This window comes from Dendrobates tinctorius, unplaced genomic scaffold (assembly GCF_039654945.1).
Source record: "Dendrobates tinctorius isolate UK_male_01 unplaced genomic scaffold, ASM3965494v1 ptg000226l, whole genome shotgun sequence".
Lineage (NCBI taxonomy): Eukaryota > Metazoa > Chordata > Amphibia > Anura > Dendrobatidae > Dendrobates > Dendrobates tinctorius.
In genome coordinates, this window is record NW_027361893.1 from 6,165,096 (window position 1) to 6,182,268 (window position 17,173).

General features: G+C 45.4%; 1 protein-coding gene across 1 annotated transcript in view; it reads right to left on the reverse strand.

Annotated features, from left to right (window-relative positions):
- LOC141059269 (uncharacterized) overlaps positions 1–17,173 on the reverse strand; it is a 1,095,346-nt gene that overhangs the window by 1,038,122 nt on the left and 40,051 nt on the right. The window lies entirely within an intron of this gene.

Sequence of the window (17,173 nt, forward strand, 5' to 3'; positions counted from 1 at the left end):
TGTTGGGGTTAGGGTTGGAGTTAGAATCGGGGGGGTTTCCACTGTTTAGGCACATCAGGGGCTCTCCAAACGCAACATGGAGTCTGATCTCAATTCCAGCCAATTCTGCGTTGAAAAAGTAAAACGGTGCTCCTTCCCTTCCAAGCTCTGCCATGCACCCAAACAGTGGTTTACCCCCACATATGGGGTATCAGCCTACTTAGGACAAATTGCACAACAACGTTTGGGGTCCAATTTCTCCTGTTACCCCTTGGGAAAATAATAAAAAATTGGGGGCAAAATCATTTTTGTGGAAGAAAACATGATTTTTTTTAGTTTTATGGCTCTACGTTATAAGCTTCTGTGAAGCACTTGGGGGTTCAAAGTGCTCACCACACATCTAGATAAGTTCCTTGGGGGGTCTAGTTTCCAAAATGGGGTCAATTGTGGGGGATTTCCACTGTTTAGGCAGATTAGGGGCTCTTCAAACATGACACCCGCAGACCATTCCAGCACAGTCTGCATTCCAAAACGTCACTACTTCCCTTACGAGCCCCGACGTGTGCCCATACAGTAGTTTTCTCCCACATATGGGTTATCCGCGTACTCAGGACAAATTGGACAACAACTTTTGGGGTCCAATTTCTCCTGTTACCCTTGGGAAATTAAAAAAATTGGGGACTAAAAGATCAAATATGATTTTTTTATTTTGGTGCCCGGGCATTATAAACTTCTGTGAAGCAATTGCTCACCACACATCTAGATAAGTTCCTTGGGGGGTCTAGTTTCCAAAATGGGGTCACTTGTGGGGGGTTTCCACAGTTTAGGCACATCAGGGGCTCTATAACGTTACATGTACCCACAGACCATTCCATCAAAGTCTGCAGTCCAAAACGTCGCTACTTCACTTCCGAGCCCCGACGTGTGTCCAAACAGTAGTTTTCTCTCACATATGTGGTATCTGCGTATTCAGGACAAATTGGACAACAACTTTTGAGGTTCAATTTCTCCTGTTACCCATGGGAAAATAAAAAAAAATTTGGGACTAAAAGATCATGTTTGTGGAAAAAAATTGATTTTTTTTATTTTCACGTTCGGGCGTTATAATCTTCTGTGAAGCACTTGGGGGTTCAAAGTGCTCACCACACCACAGTGGTTTACCCCCACATATGGGGTATCAGCATACTCAGGACAAATTGCACAATAACTTTTGGGGTCCTGTTTCCCTTGGGAAAATAACAATTGGGGGTGAAAAGATCATTTTTGGGGAAAAAATATGATATTTTAATTTTACGGCTGTACGTTATAAACTTATGTGAAGCCCATGGGGGTTCAAAGTTCTCACCACACATCTAGATACGTTCCTTGAGGGGTCTAGTTTCCAAAATGATGTAATTTGTGGGGGGTTTCCACTGTTTAGGCACATCAGGGGCTCTCCAAATGCGATATGGCATCAAGCCAATTCTGCATTGAAAAAAGTCAAACGGCGCTCATTCCCTTCCGAGCTCTGCCATGAGCCCAAACAGTGGTTTACCCCCACATGTGGGATATTGGAGTACTCAGGACAAATTGCACAATAACTTTTGGGGTCCTGTTTCCCTTGGGAAAATAAAAATTGGGGGTGAAAAGATCATTTTTGTGGAAAAAATATGATTTTTTTATTTTACGGCTCTACGTTATAAACTTCTGTGAAGATCTTGGGGGTTCAAAGTTCTCACCACATAGCTAGATAAGTTCCTTGGGGGGTCTAGTTTCCAAAATGGGGTCACTTGTGGGGGGTTTCCACTGTTTAGGCACATCAGGGGCTCTGCAAGCGTGACATGGCCTCCGATCTCAATTCCAGCCAATTTTGCGTTGAAATTGTCAAACGGCGCTCCTTCCCTTCTGAGCTCTGCCATGCGCCGAAACAGTGGTCCCTCCCCCCCCCACATATCAGGTATCAGTGCACTCAGGACAATTTGCACAATAACTTTTGCAGTCCAATTTCTCCTGTTACCCTTGGTAAAATAAAAAAATTTGACCTGAAGTAATTTAAAAAAAAAAAAAAAGTTAAATGTTAATTTTTTTAAACATTTAAAAAATTCCTGTGAAGCACCTGAAGGGTTAATGAATTTCTTGAATGTGGTTTTGAGTACCATCAGGGGTGCAGTTTTTAGAATGGTGTCACTTTTGGGTATTTTCTTTCATATAGACCCCTCAAAGTGACCTCAAATGTGATGTGGTCCCTAAAACAAAAAATGGTGTTGTAAAAATGAGAAATCGCTGGTCAACTTTTAACCCTTATAACTTCCTAACAAAAATAAATTTTGGTTCCAAAATTGTGCTGATGTAAAGTAGACATGTGGGAAATCTTACTTATTAAGTATTTTGTGTGCCGTATCTCTGTGATTTAAGGGCATAAAAATTCAAAGTTGGAAAATGCAAAATTTTCTAAATTTTCTCCAAATTTCTGTTTCTTTTAAAAAATAAACGCAAGTTATATGAATGAAATTTTACCACTAACATGAAGTACAATATGTCACGAGAAAATAATGTTAGAATCACCGGGATCCATGGAAGCGTTTCAGAGTTATTACCTCATAAAGGCACAGTGGTCAGAATTGTAAAAATTAGCCCGGACATGAACGTGCAAACCACACTTTGGGGTGAAGGGGTTAAAATCAACAGGAAGCAGTGCTGTGGCTGCTCTCTGACTTCCTTGTGATGTTCGATTTGTCTGAAGGTAGGTATAGTGACGCAAGCGCAGAATGGGCGCAGCCTCACATGAGCCAACACCGCTGGAATGGCGTCGGTATGGTAGGTAGGTAGGTATAAGTGTTTTTATTTTAATAGGATCAAACATAAGGAATGAGAAGGGGTTTTCCAAGTAGTGCACATTTTTAAAGGTCGAAAATCCCACACAGAGAAAATTCGTTACATCTAATGTGAAAAATTAATTACTGTAAAATCATATTTTGTTGACCAGCATTAAAACACACATGGGGAGAAACCAGTAGCATGCTACTGGGGGGATAGCGGGGGCAATTGTCCCGGGCACAGTCACATGCAGGGTCCCACTGTGAGATAGGGCCACTTATACCATGAGGCCGTGTTTGAGGTGCAGGGAGAGAGCAGCACAATGCCAGCTCCCCTGTCTGACAGACTGCACAGCAGCAGATTGCAGAGCCAGAGTCTCAGTCCCTGCAGTGTGCTGTTATCTCACCCCAGAACCTCCTTCCTGGCTGCAGTTACTTTCTGTGCAGACTCTGAGTGGCTCAGGCACGCTGGGTCCTAGTGCCCTCCTCGCATTAAACTGGATGGACACTTCCTGGTCCTGCCTCACTGTGCCTGCAAACTTCATCAGTAAGTGGGGATGGAATTGATTAGATTCATTTAGTTTGAGCATGTCATGGTCACTGTGGGTTGAATGTGAGAGGATGGGGGGTATTGTGGGGGCTAGTGCACTGGGGGGTGAATGTGAGATGATGGGGTATTGTGGGGGACAGAGTACTGGGGGTTAATGTGAGAGGATGGGGGTGTTGGGGCTAGGACAGTGGGGGGATAATGTGTGAGGATGGAGGAGGTATTGTGGGGGCGGAAGTGGGAGAGCACAGGGGGGTTAATGTAAGAGGATGGGGTATTGTGGGGGCTAGGGCACTGGGGGTGAATGTAAGAGGATGAGGGTATTATGGGGAGAGGAGATGGCACTGGAGGTGAATGTGAGAGGATGGGGGTATTATGGGGGCTGAAAATGGGGACAGGCACTGGGGGGGTTAATGTGAGGATGGGGTTTTGTGGGGCTAGGGCACTGGGGGTGAATGTAAGAGGATGGGGGTATTATGGAGGAGAGGAGACAGGGCACTGGGGGGTTAATGTGAGGGGATGGGGGTATTGTGGGGGCTAGGGCACTGGGGGTTGATGTAAGAGGATGAGGGTATTGTGGGGGCTAGGGCACTGGGGAGTGAATGTGAGAGGATGGCGGTATTATGGGGAGAGGAGACAGGGTGTTGGAGGGTGAATGTGAGAGGATGGGAGTATTGTGGGTGTTGGGGTGGTGGAGACGGGATAGGGCACTGGGGGGTGATTGTGAGAGGATGGGGGTGTTGTGGTGGAGGGGGGACAGGGCACTAGGGGGCTGATTATTATACAGCTTTGATATGAAATTATATGCACTCCCATCACATGTAACAGTTGCTGTCTTGGGGGGCTAGAGATAGGGAGGTAGGGGGTTTTTATACTTGCGAGCTGGGTCTTTTATAAGTATTAGTATGACAAGCATAACCATACAGGTTAATAGAATTAATACATTAATAATGGGTTAATATCCAAGTATTAGTACAACCAGGATAAGTATAAGGCCGGTGTCACACTTGCGAGTGTGATGCGAGAAACTTGAGCATCAACACCCGGCACTCGGACCGGCATGTGCGGCTGCATAGAAATACATGCCTCACACTCCGATCCCGAGTGCCGGCGGCAGTGCCGAGTATTGAGGTGCGAGACTCGTGCGAGTTTCTTGCAAGTGTGACCCCTGCCTTAGCATAAGGGCGCAGGCAGACGGCCGTATAATTCATGCGTCGATCGCACCGCAATCCTCGGACTGGCCGGTACCGCTCCTGACATGAGTGTGACAGTGTGATATATTACTATGCAGCTGTTACACTAAGGTCAGGAGAGACGACGATCAGTCCGAGGATTGCAATACGATCCTCGCACGAGAAATATTTCCGTTTGTCGGCCCCCTAACAAGTATAACAATACAGTAACCATGAGCTGCATTCTATTTAATAATTTCATAATTTATTATAAAGTTATTAAAGGTTCGGGATAATTATCTGCAGTCACTCTGAGATTACAGATGGCCATTCATGATGGGGTGCGCCTGCCGTCATGAGACCCTAAGACCGCTGGTGTGATCAGGCGGTCATGCGACCACGTTTGCTGTTTGCTCGTGTCGACTAGATAAGTTTGACTTCTCTAAATGCTGTAGAAGATAATTGGGAGAAGCCAAATCGGTCATCACACAACCCCCTGCTCACATCAGCGATGCTGGGGTCATTATTACTGTACATAGGGGGACTCAGTTAAATATTAAGTGGGCACTTTAGAAGCATTATTATTTATAGGGGCACCAGTATGGTAGTTACTGGATGGCAGATGGTGCTAAGGCAGCTGTCAGTCACTGCCGGGGTGCTGTTACAGCCACCACTTTCTATACACAGAGCTGTGACTGAAACCATGCCAGCACAACCCCTATGACTGGAAGAGCAAGGCTGCCGGGAGGAATAAAGTTAATTTCCTCCCTGCAGAGGACCTCTCAGTGCAGGCGCTGCATGGTGTCAGAACGCTATTAACTATCTTATTGTGTATTGGAAGAGCAGTGGGGACATCATTCTGTATATAGGGGAACTCTGGGGGACATCATACTGTATGTACGTGAGCTGCGGGCCCATCATACTGTATATTGGGGAGCTGTGGGAGCATCATACTGTGTATAGGGGAGCTGTGGGAGCATCATAGTATGTATAGGGGAGCTGTAGGATCATCATACTGTGTATAGGGGAGCTGTGGGAGCATCATACTCAGTGGCGTAGCACGGGGGGCGGTCCGCCCCAGGCGGCACGTGTGTGGGGGCGGCGCGGCGCGGCAGCAATTCAATTCCTCTCCTCTGTCACTCTGTGGCCTGTGGGAGAACAGCGCGGACTCCGCGGAGGCGCACAGTGCAGGCGCCTTCAAATTCTTCTGCTACCTGGCTTGCTGGACTGGAGCCTCGGCTGCTGTCCGCTCCTGAGCCGGTGCTGGGCGGCGGGCGCACTCAGAGACCCGTCCGCTCCTGGAGGAGGTGTTCGCGCTGAGCCAGCGCAGCAGGACTCAGAGCGGATCCCGGGAGGGACACAGGAGCTGGTGAGTGAGGGGGACGGCGGGAAGCGCTGCCGGGTTGCCCGTGATATCTGTGAGGGGAGGACGAGGGAGACACGTGACCTGCCTGCGGCCTGCCACACACCGCCCGGTCAACCTGGTCCCTGACAGCCTCAGGCCTTGAGTCCTGGAGATTGACGATGCTGAAGTTGGTTTCTTATTCGGCAGTTTCTTATTTGGCTATTTTTATTTTCTGTTTTTTTCAGGTTTTTCAATAAAAATAAAAGTATATAATAATATGCAATCATGTGTCCTTTTGTGAATACACTTAAAAACAGATAAAAAAAATTAGAAGGCTGGCAAAAAAATGGGCATCAAAGTGGGCTATGAGGTATGGTATTGAAGGGGTTAAATGGCTTTGTGTCACTGATCTGACACGTGATTTACGTACCTTGTGATACCACACATCAAGTTCATGTCAATCCAGCCTGGCACAAATGGGTTATGGCCATCAAAACTGGCATCAAAGTGGGCAGAGAACCAATTTTCACACATGTGAATAAGTAACAGCTAAATTTAAGGGGCTAAATGGCTTTGGGCCACTGATCTAACACCTGAACTGGCATCAAAGTTCTGATGCCCATAACCCATTTGTGCCAGGCTGGATTGACATGAACTTGATGTGTGGCATCACAAGGTATGTAAATCACGTGTCAGATCAGTGGCACAAAGCCATTTAACCCCTTCAATACCATACCTCATAGCCCACTTTGATGCCCATTTTTGTGCCAGCCCTCTAAATTTTTTTATGTTTTTAAGTATATTCACAAAAGGACACATGATTGCATATTATTATATACTTAGAATGTATTATTTTTATTGAAAAACCTGAAAAAAAACAAAACAAAACCCAAGTTTCGAAAATAATTTGTACTTTCTGTTTTTTTTCTGTCACATTATTAAAAATTATTATAAAAAAAGCCATTAGGTCTTCATCCAGCATCATCAAGAAGATGAAAGTCTATAAATTTAGAAATAATAACAGCAGACATCTTTGAGTGTAGTGTGGTCTTTTCGGATGCATCCGGATTATCAACGACCAAAGGGGCGGCAAATTTTTCGACCGCCCCGGGCGCCACAAACAGTTGCTACGCCACTGATCATACTGTGTATGGGGGAGCTGTGGGAGCATCATACTGTGTATAGGGGAGCTGTGGGAGCATCATAGTGTGTATAGAGGAATTGTGGGAGCATCATAGTGTGTATAGAGGAACTGTGGGATCATCATACTGTGTATAGGGGAGCTGTGGGAGCATCATACTGTGTATAGGGGAGCTGTGGGAGCATCATACTGTGTATAGAGGAACTGTGGGATCATCATACTGTGTATAGGGGAGCTGTGGGAGCATCATACTGTGTATAGGGGAGCTGTGGGAGCATCATACTGTGTATAGAGGAACTGTGGGATCATCATACTGTGTATAGGGGAGCTGTGGGAGCATCATAGTGTGTATAGAGGAACTGTGGGATCATCATACTGTGTATAGGGGAGCTGTGGGAGCATCATACTGTGTATAGGGGAGCTGTGGGAGCATCATACTGTGTATAGAGGAACTGTGGGATCATCATACTGTGTATAGGGGAGCTGTGGGAGCATCATACTGTGTATAGGGGAGCTGTGGGAGCATCATACTGTGTATAGGGGAGCTGTGGGAGCATCATACTGTGTATAGAGGAACTGTGGGATCATCATACTGTGTATAGGGGAGCTGTGGGAGCATCATACTGTGTATAGGGGAGCTGTGGGAGCATCATACTGTGTATAGAGGAACTGTGGGATCATCATACTGTGTATAGGGGAGCTGTGGGAGCATCATACTGTGTATAGGGGAGCTGTGGGAGCATCATACTGTGTATAGGGGAGCTGTGGGAGCATCATACTGTGTATAGAGGAACTGTGGGAGCATCATAGTGTGTATAGGGGAGCTGTGGGAGCATCATAGTGTGTATAGAGGAACTGTGGGATCATCATACTGTGCATAGGGGAGCTGTGGGATCATCATACTGTGTATAGGGGAGCTGTGGGAGCATCATACTGTGTATAGGGGAGCTGTGGGATCATCATACTGTGTATAGGGGAGCTGTGGGAGCATCATACTGTGTATAGGGGAGCTGTGGGAGCATCATACTGTGTATAGGGGAGCTGTGGGAGCATCATACTGTGTATAGGGGAGCTGTGGGATCATCATACGGTGTATAGGGGAGCTGTGGGATCATCATACAGTACATGGGGGAGCTGTGGGATCATCATACTGTGTATGAGGGAGCTGTGGGAGCATCATACTGTGTATAGGGGAGCTGTGGGAGCATCATACTGTGTATAGGGGAGCTGTGTGATCATCATACGGTGTATAGGGGTGCTGTGGGAGCATCATACTGTGTATAGGGGAGCTGTGGGAGCATCATACTGTGTATAGAGGAACTGTGGGAGCATCATAGTGTGTATAGGGGAGCTGTGGGAGCATCATAGTGTGTATAGAGGAACTGTGGGATCATCATACTGTGCATAGGGGAGCTGTGGGATCATCATACTGTGTATAGGGGAGCTGTGGGAGCATCATACTGTGTATAGGGGAGCTGTGGGATCATCATACTGTGTATAGGGGAGCTGTGGGAGCATCATACTGTGCATAGGGGAGCTGTGGGAGCATCATACTGTGCATAGGGGAGCTGTGGGAGCATCATACTGTGTATAGGGGAGCTGTGGGAGCATCATACTGTGTATAGGGGAGCTGTGGGAGCATCATACTGTGTATAGGGGAGCTGTGGGATCATCATACGGTGTATAGGGGAGCTGTGGGATCATCATACGGTGTATAGGGGAGCTGTGGGATCATCATACAGTACATGGGGGAGCTGTGGGATCATCATACTGTGTATGAGGGAGCTGTGGGAGCATCATACTGTGTATAGGGGAGCTGTGGGAGCATCATACTGTGTATAGGGGAGCTGTGGGATCATCATACGGTGTATAGGGGAGCTGTGGGAGCATCATACTGTGTATAGGGGAGCTGTGGGAGCATCATACTGTGTATAGAGGAACTGTGGGAGCATCATAGTGTGTATAGGGGAGCTGTGGGAGCATCATAGTGTGTATAGAGGAACTGTGGGATCATCATACTGTGCATAGGGGAGCTGTGGGATCATCATACTGTGTATAGGGGAGCTGTGGGAGCATCATACTGTGTATAGGGGAGCTGTGGGAGCATCATACTGTGTATAGGGGAGCTGTGGGAGCATCATACTGTGTATAGGGGAGCTGTGGGAGCATCATACTGTGTATAGGGGAGCTGTGGGAGCATCATACTGTGTATAGGGGAGCTGTGGGAGCATCATACTGTGTATAGGGGAGCTGTGGGAGCATCATACTGTGTATAGGGGAGCTGTGGGAGCATCATACTGTGTATAGGGGAGCTGTGGGATCATCATACAATGTATAGGGGAGCTGTGGGATCATCATACGGTGTATAGGGGAGCTGTGGGATCATCATACAGTACATGGGGGAGCTGTGGGATCATCATACTGTGTATGAGGGAGCTGTGGGATCATCATACTGTGTACAGGGGAGCTGTGGGATCATCATATGGTGTATAGGGGAGCTGTGGGCCAACCATACTGTATATTGGGGAGTTGTACATGGGGAACCTAAGGGACATAATTAAATGTTAAGTGGGCACTTAAACATTGTTATAGGGGCACTCAGTAGTGTGACCATCAAAGTTGCACATTAAGTATTAATTTCTAGGGATACAATGTGGAGGGCACATGCACAGGAAATTAATATTTTCTTGGAGGCAATTTTACCATCTAGAGAAGGAGGCATTATTAAATTGTAAGGGGCACAGAGGTGGCGTTCCTATGTGGGGCAATAAGAGGAGCTCTGTTTTTGTACCACACAGCAGGAGCAGTAATAGGGACACATGGCAGCAGCGGCTCAGTATTGGGGTATCAGCAGGATGAGGAGTTTGTGCAGGTTGGGAATAGATTTACACATGGAAGCACAAGAAGCAATGGGATGAAACTGAAAGGGAGAAGACAGATTAGATAATAGAGAAAAATTTTTGAAGGTTAGAGTAATCAATGAGTGGAACAGGCTGCACGAGAGGTGGTGAGTTCTCCTTCAATGGAAGTCTTCAAACAGAGGCTGGACAGACATCTGTCTGGGATGATTTAGCGAATCCTGCATTGAGCAGGGGGTTGGACACGAGGATTATGATTCTACGTCTGAACGGTGCTGAAAATGTGAGAAGTCAGATGTGTCTTTGTTGTAATCTCTGCAGATGAGTCCTGGCTGGAGAAGTCGACATGTAGGTCTGGGCCAGATGGAAAAGATAGGAAAAGTGAATGACTCCACCTGAAAGAATGTCCTCTGTAAGTCACCATCCATAACTGTACTGTAATCTCATGTTCTGCAGGACTGGTATCTGCCACTCTTTCACCATAAGGCGGTAATATCAGTGCTGGTCTTTGAATGGAGATTTTCAATAACAGTGTGGTCATCTCCTGAGGTTCCCCTATACCACCATAGCTATCTATAATGATTACCTGGATAGGGGCCACAAGGAGAGACAAACAAAAATGGCCCCTGTGCAAGAAGAATATATGGGCCCTTTGCAGCCCAAGAGCCCCTAAAAATGCAAAATTGCACCTTCTTTGGAGGTAGATATGGGCCCCCTTACCTCTTGTGCCCATGTGCGGTTGCGCAGGTTGCTCCAATGATATGTCCTTCTGTTAGGGGCCCACTCAGATGTTTCACCCCCGAGCTGAACCCCGAGCTACGCCTCTGTAATATATTTGACATTTTCCCACTAATTTCTTGGAGTCTTCTTATTAAGGCAAAAATAACCCAGTGTAGTCCTGTTGGATGTGTTTATGTCCTTATTCTCATTGTGCATTTCTCCCTGGTCTATTTGAGCATTGTGATCTCATTTATTAATTCAGGGACTTCATTGGAAGTTTCTAGGTATTTGTTACAATTGCTGGACATAATTCATCCTTCTGCTCAATGTTAGCTTGTTTTTTTCATTTTTTGTCTTGTGTGATTTCATCCCTTTTTAAAAAATAATTTATTAACATTTTATATGAATTTGTTGGAGGACTGTCTTTCCGGTAGGTTCCTTCTGTTCTCACGGTCCTCCGTGTTTATTTTTAGGGGCAATCTTTTTGGGCATAACATTTGACATTTGCCTGAATTTTTATATCTACACATGATTTACACACATTACATTTTCTTGTCTTAACTATATACTATTTCACATTATAAGCTATGTATATAATTATTTGTATGTATACATGATTACCACTTCTGTCTCTGTGAAAACAATCCCCTTTAACCCCTTTCCGACATCGGGTGTAAATGTACGCTGATGTCGGACTCCTTCCCTTTGATGTGGGCTCCAGCGCTGAGCCCACATCTTTTCCGGCACATGATGGGCCTGAAATCCTGCCCATCGGTAACCCTGTCATGTGATCACGGGTCACCAATGAGTTAGCATGAAAACCATGGGTCTCCAGCAGACCTGTATGGTTGTCACTGCTGGATCCTATAAGCATTTCCCGGTGGTCGGCGCTCATAGTAAGTGAGCAACCTGTATTTAGCAAAGCCAATCGGGTTATGGCAACTACTAGTCTCCCATGGAGACTATTGAAGCATGCCTGTGGAGACATGGGGGGTCACTGGGTGCCCCGGTCCGCTAGCCGAAAACGCATGGACCAGGGATCGTCCCGCTGGACTCCCACTCTCCTTTTAACGTGGATAAAACGCTACTCAGACAACACAGGGTGAGGGTAAAACAGTGTGGCAATGCTTTATTGAACCAAAAAACAGGCAGATAACATATATAACAGTCCCAGCAAAATACCCAAGATGGTGCACATGACAGAGTTTCACCCTTTCGCTGATTCGCCGAGATAAGAGCAGCTGTGAGTTCAGTTCTTCCAGGGTCACTGCCCCTCCTGTGGCACGCACACAGAGAGGAGATAACAACAAGATAGGAAGATAATAGTCCATTGATTCCATACAAGGTACAAAGCTGTTGTGAACACGTTTGACCTGGCTTCTGAGTTTGGGCTCCCTCTGGTGGTTGCAGCGGGTAATGAAGTTGGTCTAGCTGACAGAGGTCAATCACATGAAAAAGATGATTGGAGGTCAGGCGTTACAGACTGGGAATATTTAAGTGAGGAACCTTCCCTCAATTGCTGCTGGTGATTTAGTTTCTTCCTGTGCATTTTGGAAGTCTGTCCCCTGCTTGGTCCTGCATCTTTCAGATAAGTTATTTGTCCGTTTTTGCTTTACTCTGATTTCTGTTTTGCTGTTGTGTGTTCAGCCTTGTTCCCTGCGGGGACCTGCGCTGGACCCCATTCCATATGTTTCAGCTCATGTCAGTTTGTTCAGTGTTTCTGATCCTTTGGTATATCAGTATCTTTTGCTTTGCTTCCAGTTCACACCAGAATTCTGATCTAGTGGGGGAGAGGTCGTAAGACCTCAGTATTTTTGGACATGTTGGATTTTTCTTAGGGTTTTTTTTTGCGTGATTGCAGACAGTATTCTTTCCTGTCCTGTTCTATCTAGACAGTTTGGGCTCCATCATTTGCTTACTCTATTTTCTGCCTGTGTTTGTGCTTCATCTTGTCTCACCGGCAATATATGTTTGGGGGCTGTCTATTCCTTTGGGGTTTTACTCCGGGGCAGTTTAGCTTTTCCCTTTCTTTTTTTAGGCTTAGTTAACTCTTTGGCTGTGCTGAGTCATCTAGGGCATGTAGGTACGCCCCACGGCTAATTCTAGTTGTGCTGTCAGTTCAGGGGTCTGCAGTTCGCTTAGTTACCAACCTTTCTGATGTTCTGGTTGCCTAGCCTATGCCCTGGCTATCCTCCTCGGTTACCGAATCATAACACAAAGCCAGTTAATCTGACGATCACAACCTGGCTTCTCCAAACGTATCCATGGTTCAGCGATGGTCAATGGAGCAGATCTGTATTCTTCCATCCGAGGCTGAAAACCCCTAGGTTGTTTCCTATAGAATGATAGATCCGTGTCCCTCGTGATGGAGCCATGATGTAAAATAACTGCTGTATGGTCTCTGGTCCTTTTTGGATGTATGGATGTCTTGGCAGAATCTCTCTGGCTGTTTCTCTCTCTAAAGGGCCCGTCACACACAGTGAGATCGCTGGCGAGATCACTGATTTTGTGACACAACAGCGATCTCACCAGTGATCTCATTGTGTGTGACATGAATCAGCGACTGGCCCCCCTGCCGGGTATCGCTGATCGTGCTTGAACGTCCTGGGCCATTTTTTGATCGTTGGTCTCCCGCTGGCCAGCGCGTATCGCTGTGTGTGGCAGCGGGAGATCAACGATCAGCGAGCTCACAGCGCTGCAAGCAGATGCTGGGAGCTGGTATCGGAGGTAAATATCGGGTAACTAAGCGCGCGCCGTCACTTAGTTACCCGCTGTGTACCTTAGATACCTGCGTGGTCGTGCAGGGAGCAGGTAACCAAGGTGCCCAGCGGGTAACTGAGCACCGTGCACGCTTAGTTACCCGATATTTACCTTGGATACTAGCTCCATGCGCAAGCATGCAGGTATCTAAGTTACACAGCGGGTAACTAAGTGACCCGCTCACTTAGTTAGCCGATATTTACCCTAGATACCAGCGTCCTCGCTGGTCCAGTTCACTGGTGAGATCTGCCTGTTTGACAGCTCACCAGCGATCATGTAGCGAGGCACCAGCGATCCTGACAAGGTCGTATTGTTGTCGGGATCGCTGGAGCGTCGCTATGTGTAACGTGACCTTAAGTCTCTTTATACAGAGGCATGTAACCTATTTTTAAACTTAACAAGTGTCCCCCATTCAGCATTTACATAAAGGTTAAGAATGGAGATGAGATCAAGTACCATTACTTGATTATTTAAACTATTTGCATAGTTTTTCCCTCTCTGCTTTCAAAGTCAACAAACTGGCTCCATAGCACAATGCATAATTAGCATATCAGCAAACATCACTAGTGATCAAGGATAAGTGCACAATAAAAGTCAATATTACCGGCTTAGGCCTGTTTCACACATCCGTTTGTCACTATCAGTCAAAATCCGCCATTTTGCTTGGCGGATCCGTTTTTTTCCCAGTGAGTTGCATTACCGGCGGATCTTGACGGATGGCCATACGTTGGATCCGTTTTTTTTGCGAATCCGCCAAAATGTTTCCGTCCGCCGACATGCCTGGACGGACAGTGCAACGTTTTTTCGGCCAGCCGGATCCGCATTTTACATTGCGCATGCCCGGAGGACTTGCCTCAGCTGCAAATTTAACACTAAACTCCTTCTGGCGGCCGAAAAAATTCTCTCTCACTCGTTTAAATTTCTTCCTTCGCCGGATCCGTCAAAATAACAGTCCGGTGGCACACGTTGATGTCCGTACGCAGGCGGATCCGTTTTCCATCATTTTGGTGGATTTTAACTGACAGAAAAAACTGATGTTTGAAACAGGCCTTACACAACAAAAGTCTGTTTTATTGACCAACCAGAAATCAACAATTAAATTTGAAAGCCAACATACAGATAACATTCTATTAATCTTAGTTTGCTAAAAATAGTCATCTGGTTAATTAAGATACAATGCTGTATGTCTTCACAATGCCAAAAGTAGAAAAAAAAAGTAAAAAAAAAATTAAATATTAAAAAAATAAAAAAATATAAAAAAGTTCAAATTACCCCCTTTTCGCCCCATTCAAAATAAAGCAATAAAAAAATCAAACATACGCATATTTGGTATCGCCGCGTTCATAATCACCGGATCTATCAATATAGAAAAAGAATTAACCTGATCGCTAAACGGCGTAATGAGAAAAAAAGTCAAAACGCCAGAATTACGTTTTTTTGGTCACCGCAACTTTGCTTTAAAATAGAATAAAGGGCGATCAAAAGATCTTATCTGCACCAAAATGGTATCATTAATAACGTGAACTCGGCACACAAAAAATAAGCTCTCTCCCAACCCGAGATCATGAAAAATGGAGACACAACAGAGATGAGTTATTTTTACTGATAAATGTTTGTTTTGGGTTATTTTCTATTGGTATTTGGTTTATCCTTTAAAAAACCCATATAATATTCCGCCCTTGAACGCATCACGTTTTTGTACAATTTCTCAATTATATATAGGTTCTCCCCATCTGACTTATTTTTGCTGGTCAATAAAATACGATTTTCCTGTAAATTAATTTCTCACACTCTAGGTATGATAATGACTTCTCTCTGTGTGGGATTTTTGACGTTTAACCCGTTAACGACCAAGCCATTTTGTTAGGAAGTTATAAGGGTTAAAATTTGACCAGCGATTTCTAATTTTTCCAACAAAATTTACAAAACGATTTTTTAGGAACCATCTCACATTTGAAGTGAGTTTGGGGGGTCAATATAACAGAAAATGTGATGACGATCCCTAGGTCGGTTCCGCACCGGGCGCCGATCAGGATACCTTTAAACCCTAGCTCACCCTGCACCTAGCCCTTACTAGTGAGCTGGATGGTGCAGAGACTAATCTCACCGCTGCACTAATACACACACAAGGAAAAATTCACAAACAGGGATAACACCACGTAGCTTTGCTCTGTTGCTATTGCTCCCAGCAACAGAGTCCAACACCAACGTTCAGCTTCACACCTGAAGCACAACACCTGAGTTCAGCTTCCACCTGAAGCTATACACCAGAGCTTCCCTTAGCTGCAAGGAACTCCTCTCAGTAGTTCCTTCCTTCACCAGTCTTGGTTGGAAATGAGCAATATCACCAACAGTGATTGCAACACCTGACACTCTTTTATAGCAGAGCAATCACACTTGCTTTATAATCACGTGCACTAAACTAAAGTAACCAGAGTGCAATGACCCTAACGGCCACTGGGGGCAAAGCTAGAACTGAAACCACCACAGTGCAATGACCCTAATGGCCATCGGGGGCAAAACTATCTTTAAGCACACAGCTTAAGGAAAAAAAAAAGGTTACTTGCACTTTTATCTGTCATCATACAACCTGGATCATGACAGAAAATACCCAAAAGTGACACCATTCTAAAAACTGCGCCCCTCAAGGTGTTCAAAACCACATCCAAGAAGTTTATTAACTCTTTTGGTACTTCACAAGAATTGAAGCAATGTGGAAGGAAAAAATGAATAACTTTTTTTCCCCAAAATTTTTGTTTGGACACAATTTTTTTTATTTTGTCAAGGGTATCAGGAGAAAATGAACCACAATATTTGTTGTGCAAGTTCTCCTGAGTACACCGATACCCCATGTGTCGAGGAAGACCAATCTTTAGGCTCACGTGCTCAGAAGGGAAGGAGCATCATTTGTGATTTTGAATGTCAAATTGGCTGGAATCGAGAGCGGACGCCATGTCGCGTTTGGAGAGCCCCTGATGTACCTAAACAGTGGAAACCCCCCATAAGTGACCCCATTTTGGAAACTATACTGCCCAAGGAACTTATCTAAATGTGTGTTGAGCACTTTGAACCCCCAAGGGCTTCACAGGTTATAACGTAGAGCAGTAAAATTAAAAAAATCATATTTTTTCACAAAAATGATCTTTTCACCCCCAATTTTTATTTTCCCAAGGGTAACAGGACCCCAAAAGTTATTGTGCAATTTGTCCTGAGTACGCTGATACCCCATATGTGGGGGTAAATTACTATTTGGGCGCATGGCAGAGCTCGGAAGGGAACGAGTGCCATTTGACTTTTTTGGCTGGAATTGAGATCGGACGCCATGTCGGATCTGGAGAGCCCCTGATGTGCCTAAACAGTGGAAACCCCGCACAAGTGACCCCATTTTTGAAACTAGACCCCCCAAGGAGCTTATCTAGATGTGTGGTGATCACTTTGAACCCCCAAGTGCTTCACAGAAGTTTATAACATAGAGCCGTGAAAATAAAAAAAATCATTTTTTTTCCACAAAAATGATCTTTTTGCCCCCAAATTTTTATTTTCACAAGGGTAACAGGAGAAATAGGACCCCAAAAGTTGTTGTGCAATTTGTCCCGAGTACGCTGATACCCCATATGTGTGGTGGATCCACTGTTTGGGCGCATGGCAGAGCTCAGAAGGGAAGGAGTGCCGTTTTGGAATCCAGACTTTGATGGAATGTTCTGCGGGCGTCATGCTGCGTTTGCAGAACCCCTGATATGCCAAAACAGTAGAAACCCCCTACAAGTGACCCCATTTTGGAAACTAGACCCCCTAAGGAACTTATCTAGATGTGTGGTGAGCACTTTGAACCCCCAAGTGCTTCACAGAAGTTTAT